Here is an 8,950-nt window from a genome sequence, read left to right on the forward strand (position 1 = left end):
GAGCCTAAAAGAATTCAGATATAGATGGAAAAAGGGGGGGGGGGTAAGGGAAGCTGAGGGTTGGCATGGTTTGGGGAGATCAGGAATTAGTAGAGGGAAAGGGGGGGGAGGAGAAGGAGGGGAAAGGATGGAGGGATCCAAGGCTTGAGAGTGATGGATCTTTCAGCTGAAGGAGCGAGGCTTCTGGCTGGAGACAGGAGCTTTTGGATCAAGCATGCAGTTTGCTCATCTTCTGTTAGCTGCTATCCCATCTTCTGTTAGCTGCTATCTTGAGGAGGGGACATTGCCCAAGGCAAATCTGCCTCTCTGAGCTGCAAATGGGCATCTTCTCTTGTCCCCAGATTTGGGCCTGGTCCCAGAAGGTGTTAAAGTGTTAGTAAAGTAAGAATTAAAGTCTATAGGTGTTTTCTTTGTACGCATCTACCTATGTTGAATTTCTATAGAGAGCAATTGAGTCAATCATTGACAAGGATTAACATGGACTTCTTGCAACAGGAGAGGGGAGATCAGCCTCTGGCCTCTTCCACAGACATTATCTGATAGTGAGTCACATTTTAGCATTTGGATTGTTCTGGCCTGGCTTTTGTGCTTCCTTGAGTACCCATTTCACAATACAATGCTGGATCGCCTCTTCCCTCACAGACCAGTTGAGATCTGGGGTGTCAATTCACCCTGAGTCCAGGCATTAATTCATTTCTTAATATAAAATGAAACTAGACACAGTCCTGAATTCCATAAAATTCTGGGCCGGTACCTCTGGATCTAATGTTGGGGTGCCCAACACTATGTGTGTTTACTCAGAAGTCCAATTGAGCTCAGTGGGGCTTGTGCTTAAACAAACATGTATAGTCTTAGTCCTTAGTCTTATGCTACTTACCTGGAAGTTAGTTCCACTAAACCCAATGAGATTTACTTCTGATTAGACATACATAGGACTGGGCTGTTTGTTAAATTGTTAGATTGATCAACTAAAAAGGTACCTCCCATGAATTTGGCAACAGGTTTTTTCTTTAATAAAGAGGCATTCCCTTCTCTCTCAGACAGTAGTCAATCCAACATCTCAAGTTCTGCTCCCTGTCTCCCAGCTGACAGAGGTGGGTACAAGAACATAAGAGCAGCCCTGCTGGATCAGGTACAAGGCCCATCTAGTCCAGCATCCTGTTTCACACAGTGGCCCACCAGATGCCTCTGGGGAGCCCACAGGCAAGGGTTATGTGCATGCCCTCTCTCTTGCTGTTGTTCCCCTGCAACTGGTATTGAGAGGCATCATGCCTCTGAGGCTGGAGATGGCCCACAGCCACCAGACTAGTAGCCATTGATAGACCTGTCCACCATGAATCTGTCTAAGCCCCTTTTAAAGCCATCCAAGCTGGTGGCCATCACCACATCCTATTGCAAAGAATTCTATCGATAAATTATGCGCTGTGTGAAAAAGTACTTCCTCTTGTCGGTCCTAAATTTCCCAACCTTCAGTTTCATGGAGTGACTCCTAGTTCTAGTGTTGGGGGGGGGGGAACATTTCTCTCTGTCCACCCTCTCCACTCCATGCATAAATTTATACACTTCGATCATGTCTCCCCTTAGTCGCCTCTTTTCCAAGGTAAAGAGCCTCAGGTGCTGTAGGCTAGTCTCATAAGGAAGGTGCTCCAGGCCCCTGATCATTTTGGTTGCCCTCTTCTACACCTTTCTCAGTTCTACAATATCCTTCTTAAGATACGGTGACCAAAGCTGTACACAATACTCCAGATGTGGCCGCACCATAGATTTGTATAAGGGCATTATAACATTAGCATTCTTATTTTCAGTCCCCTTCCTAATGATTCCTAGCATGGAATTAGCTTTTTTTTACAGCTGTCACACACTGAGACAACACTTTCAATGAGCTATCCACCACGACCCCAAGCTCTCTCTCCTTATGATGCTAATGATTCTACACCAGTGCCTCTCCCATTTGCTGTGGCATTTTCAGAAAGAGTATCTTAAAACCAGCATTTTAAAAACCTGGACATATGTCGAGATAAGCTAGAATTCGCATCACAAAGCCCGGTTTGTGTGTGGAGTGGGTCCAAAAATCTTGGACTTCGAGGTAAGTTTGGCTGGTGTGTGAACGCACACACTCTCTTCTGGAGATTCAGGGCAGAAGCCTTGTGTGTAATGTGTAAAGCCTCCTGGTGTTTTGAGTACTGACAGGAATTCCCACTGCTGTTAAGATGGGAGAGGGCCCCCACACCTGACTGTCAGTGTTACCTGTTTGTATTACTGTATTATTTTATTGGCTTTTTTACATCACTGTGATTATTTTAAATAGTTCGTGTTGTTAGCCACACTGAATTATTTAGTAAGAAGCTAGATATACACATCTACAATTATAAATAAATAAATATTAGTAACCACAACAAACTATGCTTTTCCAGGGAAAATAATTCCCTTCAAAACTATTTCTACTCATATGCCCACTCATGCAAATTGTCTTCATTAATAAATGAAAATTCATTTGATAAGCTGAGCACCTTCCTTACGAGGCAAGGCTACAACACGTGGGGGCTTTTTAATTTAGAAAAAAGATGACTGCGGGTAGACATGATAGAGGTCTATAAAATCATGCATGGTGTGGAGAAAGTGGATAGAGAGAAATTTTTCTCCCTCTCACATAACACTAGAACCAGGGTTCTTCCCATGAAATTGATTGCCACGAAATTTAGGACCAACCAAAGGAAGTCCTTTTTCACACAATGCATAATCCACAAGATGTGGTGAAAGCCAACAAACTGGATTGCTTCAAGAGGGGTTAGGATCACTTCATGGAGGAGAGGTCTATCAACGGCTACTAGTCGGAGGGCTATAGGCCACTTCCAGACTCCGTTTGTGCCCATGGCAATTTTATTAACTTTTATAACGTGTTGTTTTAGGTTGTGTTTTTATTCTTAGGGGCCAAATTGCTGATGTACTATTTTATTTGTTTGTTTTAAATGCTTAGCCTTCTCTTCAATCCTTTTTTTTTGGGGGGGGGGGGTTAAAGCGCATCAGAATTTTGAATTGTGAGGGATCCAGATACTATTGCCTTTCCTAGTGCATCAGTTTCAAGGAAAGCCACATTTTTACACACTCAGCTCAACATTTTGAGTTGCCAGGAGAATATGATTTGCCCCCTTCCCTGCAAGCACAATTGTTATGTTTGTGTGTGCTGTGTGTATTGTGGTTGCGCTAAGACCATTTCATACTTCACAGTTTAGCTGTATACAGATTTCTTTAAGATTGGAGCTGAAAAGAAAATGTGTGGTTTATATATTTATTTAGAACATGTAGAGCCTGCTTTATCTTATTTAAATAAGGTAAGAAATAATCTGCCTACTTTCCCTTCACTATAATCTTAATTGATAATTACCATCTTCACAAGTTAGCCCACTTCTTCCTCAAACGTATGTGTCCACCATTTTGAACTATGGTGGATAACATCACCACCAACTATGCCACTGAGGTGTCCAAAATGGTCCAGGCATTGCAAAGTTGACAGAGACACACACACACTATCATAAACTTACTTTCCTTAAGTAAAGTAGGCTAAAAATAATTCAAAGTAGTTATAGCAAAACAAAAGCATGAATGCAACAAACAGGTGTCTCAAAACATGTGTACCACGTAGGTGCTCTTGCTAGAGAACTGGAACTGGCTGCAGCTCCCTGTTAAGTGGCAAACACAGATTTGTTATTGAGTAATGTGTGAAAGAGTCCTTAGTGTCACAGGCAGTCTGACTGGGGTGAAATAGTACTGTGTCAAGTGTGACAATTCCTCCTCCGCCCCATTTTATGACCTGGTTAAAAATGCCTTTTTAATTTTATTTTTTAAAATTAATATCTTGAGTCAGAGCCCTGTCTGTTTGTATCACTCAAGTGTAGAGAGCCCATGTCGCACTTTAAACCTACTACTACTAAAGAAAGGAAAGCAGCAAAACTAGCTCCTCCTGCAGCAGTCATGTCTAGCCATTTGGGTAACACTTTCCCGCTGCCTCTTATGATCAGTCACAAGACTGCTGGTGGTGATCTCATGGCCATTGGAATAATGACTCCTATGTATGCCTGAGATCTTCCAAAGTTCAACTACTCATGTTTTGGGGCTGGAATGGGGGTGGATCACCCTCTGGTGCTATTGGTTCTGGATGGGACTACTGCAAGTCAAGTGCTTTAAAAAGCAGTTTTTGTCCACTTGCAAAGGCCCCAAGCCATAGTGGACATACTGTGAATGTTCCATTTAACCCTATCGGGATTCTGATCTGCTAAGGACAAGCAACCACCAAGGAAACCATAAGGATTTCCAGATAGCTGGGAATGAAACTGAGCAGGAGCCTGAGGCAACCTTTATTAAGGTCCCTGTTACTGTGGTGGCCTGACACTGCCATGCTACCTACTAAAGCATATCTGTAACTTGTTTAATCTTAATGATGAAAATGGCATGAAGTTATCTTCCAAATAACATTTATCAGCCGTCTCCTGGTACTCCAGGTGTGTGTCATTTGTTAATGGATAGCATTCCGTGTTCATTCTCTGCTCCAGGACTTTCAGCAAGAGACAGGCTTGATTACAGAACCCGAAAGGGCAAATTTGTAACAATGCTAAAGAGTGCCTTTTAGACAATGGGGATGGTTGTTTTTGTTTTTTAATGTCTTGAAACGGTAAAGATCAATCTTGACACATCCAATAGGTCTAAAATACTACAGAATTAGAAGTAATTTTCTTCAGACGAGTGCAGTTTCCAGTATGGTGACATTCTGTTATGCTGATTCTTCGATATTGTCAGCATGTATTACACAGAGGCCTTTAACCAGCTCAAATGAATTAATGGTAAATTGTTAGCACCAGCAAGCCTCTTTTCCTAAGTACTGAAGTTTTGACAAATATGCCCATTTTACAATAGTGCCTTTTTAAAAATGCAGAACATACAAAGGAAAAGCTTTGGATCATAAGTATTTAAAGTAAATCACAATAATGCTAATATTATCCAAACTGTACATTTTGTAGTTGCAGTTTACATGAACCAGGATTCATGTTTTAATACAGGTCGTACTTGCTACATTGTTAAGAAACCAGTTGAGTGGCAGAATCATTCTCTTGGAGGCTGACTCTACCGGTAGTTACTTATTCATAAGGGTACATATAATGGGGGGAAGAAACCCTTAATGTCTTAAACAGGGAATAAGGCTGATCTGGAAAGTAACTAATGTAATATGACAGATCAGGAATAACTACAATATAATCCTAGGTTAATAGTGTGTGTGGAAACACACACACACAATATAAATGGATATTTTAACAGTAAAAGTTGATGGTACTTAATCCATATAAATACTTAAAAATTATTAACAAGGACTTTAAAAGAACATTAGATGAAAAGATATTCATGTGTAAGACAACAATAAATATGCTAAAAATACTGTTAATATGAAAGCCTGCAACAATTAATAGCCCATAATTACTCCCATAGTTGTCCTTAGTATCCAAAAAAGTCTTCAAACATATATTGGCTAGGTCATTGATTCTTGATCCTGGTCAAGCCATAGTATACAAAAGTCCTCAAACATATGTTGACTGAGCCATTGATTCTTGTGGTTCCTGTTGAAGTCAAATTCTTGTAGTTCCTGCTGAAAACAGACACATTTCGACCTATGGTCTTTCTCAGTGACTGTTTTTATGTATTACTTTCAAGAGGACAATACAGGAAAACCTCAGTATTTGCAGGAATTCCGTTCTCCGCAATTACCGCAGATAAGGAAACTGCCAATACCAAGTAATTGTGTATATGGGATCGCAGGGGTTGTTTCCACTCCAGAGGTTTTTTTAAAAGTGCCAAAAACTGGTTAAATTGCTCTAAAATTGCAGGGGAAAGTGACCTACCATGCTCAGTTTGTCCCCAGCTGTCCAGCAATGCCCCCCAAACACTGCAATTTGCATTTTTTCTGGCAATTTTAAAAACAGAAATGAACCAGAAAATGGTTCTCTTACACAAAATGGTGTGCATAAATTACCTGAGATAATTTCTGCCCACTCCGACCCACAGATATGCAAACATTAACCCCTTTTTTGCAGTTTTTTAAATACTTAAAAATTATTAACAAGGACTTTAAAAAACTGACCTTAGATAAAAAGTTATTCATGTGCAAGACAATAAATATGCTAATATATATGTTTGATGACTCTTTTGGATATTAAGGACAACTATGAGAGTAATTGTGGCCTATTAATTGTTGCAGGCTTTCATATTGTGAAAACACCGCCCCCCCCCATGATTTGCAGCCGATTTGGAGGCATTTGGGGGAAGAGTGACTCAGGGGGAGCAGCTATGATGGTAGGCAGCTTCCGCCTACATCCCACCCCTCCAAATCTGATGTTTCTAAGACATTTCCCCCCGACCAGGAACCTAACTCCCAATTCCCCATTGCCCTAATGCTTCAATATTTGTGATTTCCTTATCCGCGGTTGTACCGTGGTACAGAACCCCTATAAATATCGAGGGCCTCCTCTGTGTGTGTGTGTTTACACACACACAGAGGAGGCCCTCGATATTTCATATCGAGGCTCTCGATATGAAAGATCAGGGATACTACAATACAATCCTAGGTTAAGTGTGTGTGTGTGTGTGTGTTTACACACACACACACACACACACAACACCTAGGATTGTATTGTAGTATCCCTGATCTTTCATATTACTTATAATTATAATTAACCTGGAGAAGTATTTTAAAAAGAATCTAAATACTCACTAGTGTACCTACCGTCATGGTGGTAGAGATTGTTTAGCAAGTACCGGTAGCTTTTCCCATGCACTTTAATGAATTTTGATTTGATTTCTATCAAGCATCTATCCACTAAACATTTGGCAGTTATAATTCTTGTTTAAGACTGTGAGGACAGAAGTAAGGGCCAATAGTACTTTTGGATTAATTCACCCAGAAAAAGATGTGCCGTGCTACTGTATGCACACCCTATGTGCTGGTTATATTACACACAAGGAAATGCCGGCTCCTGATTCAAAGTAGTGGGTCCATAGAGAACTTGCATTTAAAAAATCAACATGCATGTAATGCTTTTCATAGATTTGGCAGTCATCATACACCATCTTAATTGCTTCAGGAACACCAAGCAGGCTCACAAACAGCAGATGGGATGACAAACATGTATCCATGCTCTACTACTTCATAATGTAAGTTGGAATTTGTGTGACTGGATGCTTCTTTATACAAAGTAACAACAATAAATACATGCACATAGAAAACGAAATGTCAGGGAGGGGTCCAACAAGGCCTTCTCCCGGATATGATCGCTTTCTGTGTTAAGTCATCTGTTCTTTTTTGTAAATGCAGCAGCATTATGTGAACCTTGGCCTGAAATATGAAGTGAAAGAAGCACATGTTTTCCACCTCATCTGCTAGTCCTTGTTCTTTCCATTTCCCCACTGCCACCTGAAGACTTGATTGCTTAATTAGTCCCTTAATTATTTGGGATGCGTGGATAGCGGCATATTTTTCTCTCCGTGAATAATAAGTACCGGTATGTAGGAAAGAGTGCCTGACTTTCTTTACCTCTAGAATGGTAGACTAGATAATAGTTTATCTTCTTATTACTGAATAACAGGGAGCAGGGAAGTCCCTCGGATAGTCTGAATGTGGAGGAGGGGGCTTCCATTTAGTAATCATCAATCAAACTTTAGACATGTTGATCATTGTGGCAAGACAGCATTGGTTTGATTGCCAGCAATGGTTAACTATCCTCAGTTAAACCAACTAACCAAGTGCTTTATTTCCATTTGGCAACTGGAACCAGACACTGGTTTTTGCCATGCTTTCTCCTCTTGTTTAAAAAGACTGGAACCTTTTAGTATCCAATATTTTTCCAACAGAAGGCAAATGGCTGTAATCAGTTAAGTGACTTCTGAACCCTTCCTTGATGGTTAACTAAAGGGACTGAAAATATCTTTTGCTTTGCTTGACCCAATAATTTGGGGATAGAGGAAAAGTCTGTTAGCTTTTTGTTATCAGAGGTGGTACAAGGTGTTTCCCGAACAGCTCATGAATGTTGTCTCAAACACGACCTTAACTGTAGTAGCGGAAAATGTTGCCATCTAGTACTGTCTGCAGTAGCTCAGGTTGGTGCCTCAAGGTGAAGGTATACCATGCGGTTACTGGTACGAACGCTTAGGAATCAGGAACACTTCTAATACTAAATACCTGCTATACATTGGACTATGTTAAAGATGCATGCAGTACAGTCCCAACGAGGTGGATGTGGGCTATTGGAAAGGCTGTAGCAAACATGAATCCTGGCAAGAGCTTTAGCTGCTTCTTCAAGCAGCAGACTGGAGCTGCTCCTTGCCTGCTACTGGATTTACTCATGAATATTCCAGTTGACCACTCACAAAGGCTTGGGTAATTAAACACCAGGGAGGCAATCTATTTCTGAGAAGTAACTGAGGGACTGGACTTGAAGCAACTGATGAACCACTTCAAGCATATAAACCAGTACTCAAGAGGGAGTCATTTGTATGAATCTATTAGGGAAGACTGACAGAAGAAAAGCTCCTGCTGGCCAGGTCTGGCCATTCTAGCCAGTGAGCTTAAAATATAGTGATGGAAAAGAATGACATTTCCATTAGAGTTGATCTGAAAATTGTACTAGAAGCAATTGCAAGGGTTCAAGGGGGAGAAACAAAACAAAATAAATTTTAGGAGTGTGCAAAAATTCCTGTCAGGTTTTGAGGGCAGCACCTTACTGTTTAGTGGAAGCAACAGGTGTTACTTTTCCTTTTTGTACAGTTTGTGCTTTGTTTTCATAGACAGTGCACTGGAAGCAACACCGGGAGGTCATTCACACAATCAAAAACTATGTTGTACTCGGGTTTGGGAGCTATGTGTGCTCCCAATTTTCAGTTTTGTGGAAGCATGGTAAGAGGAAAACCT

Source organism: Hemicordylus capensis, chromosome 1 (genome assembly GCF_027244095.1).
Source record: "Hemicordylus capensis ecotype Gifberg chromosome 1, rHemCap1.1.pri, whole genome shotgun sequence".
Classification (NCBI taxonomy): Eukaryota; Metazoa; Chordata; class Lepidosauria; order Squamata; family Cordylidae; genus Hemicordylus; species Hemicordylus capensis.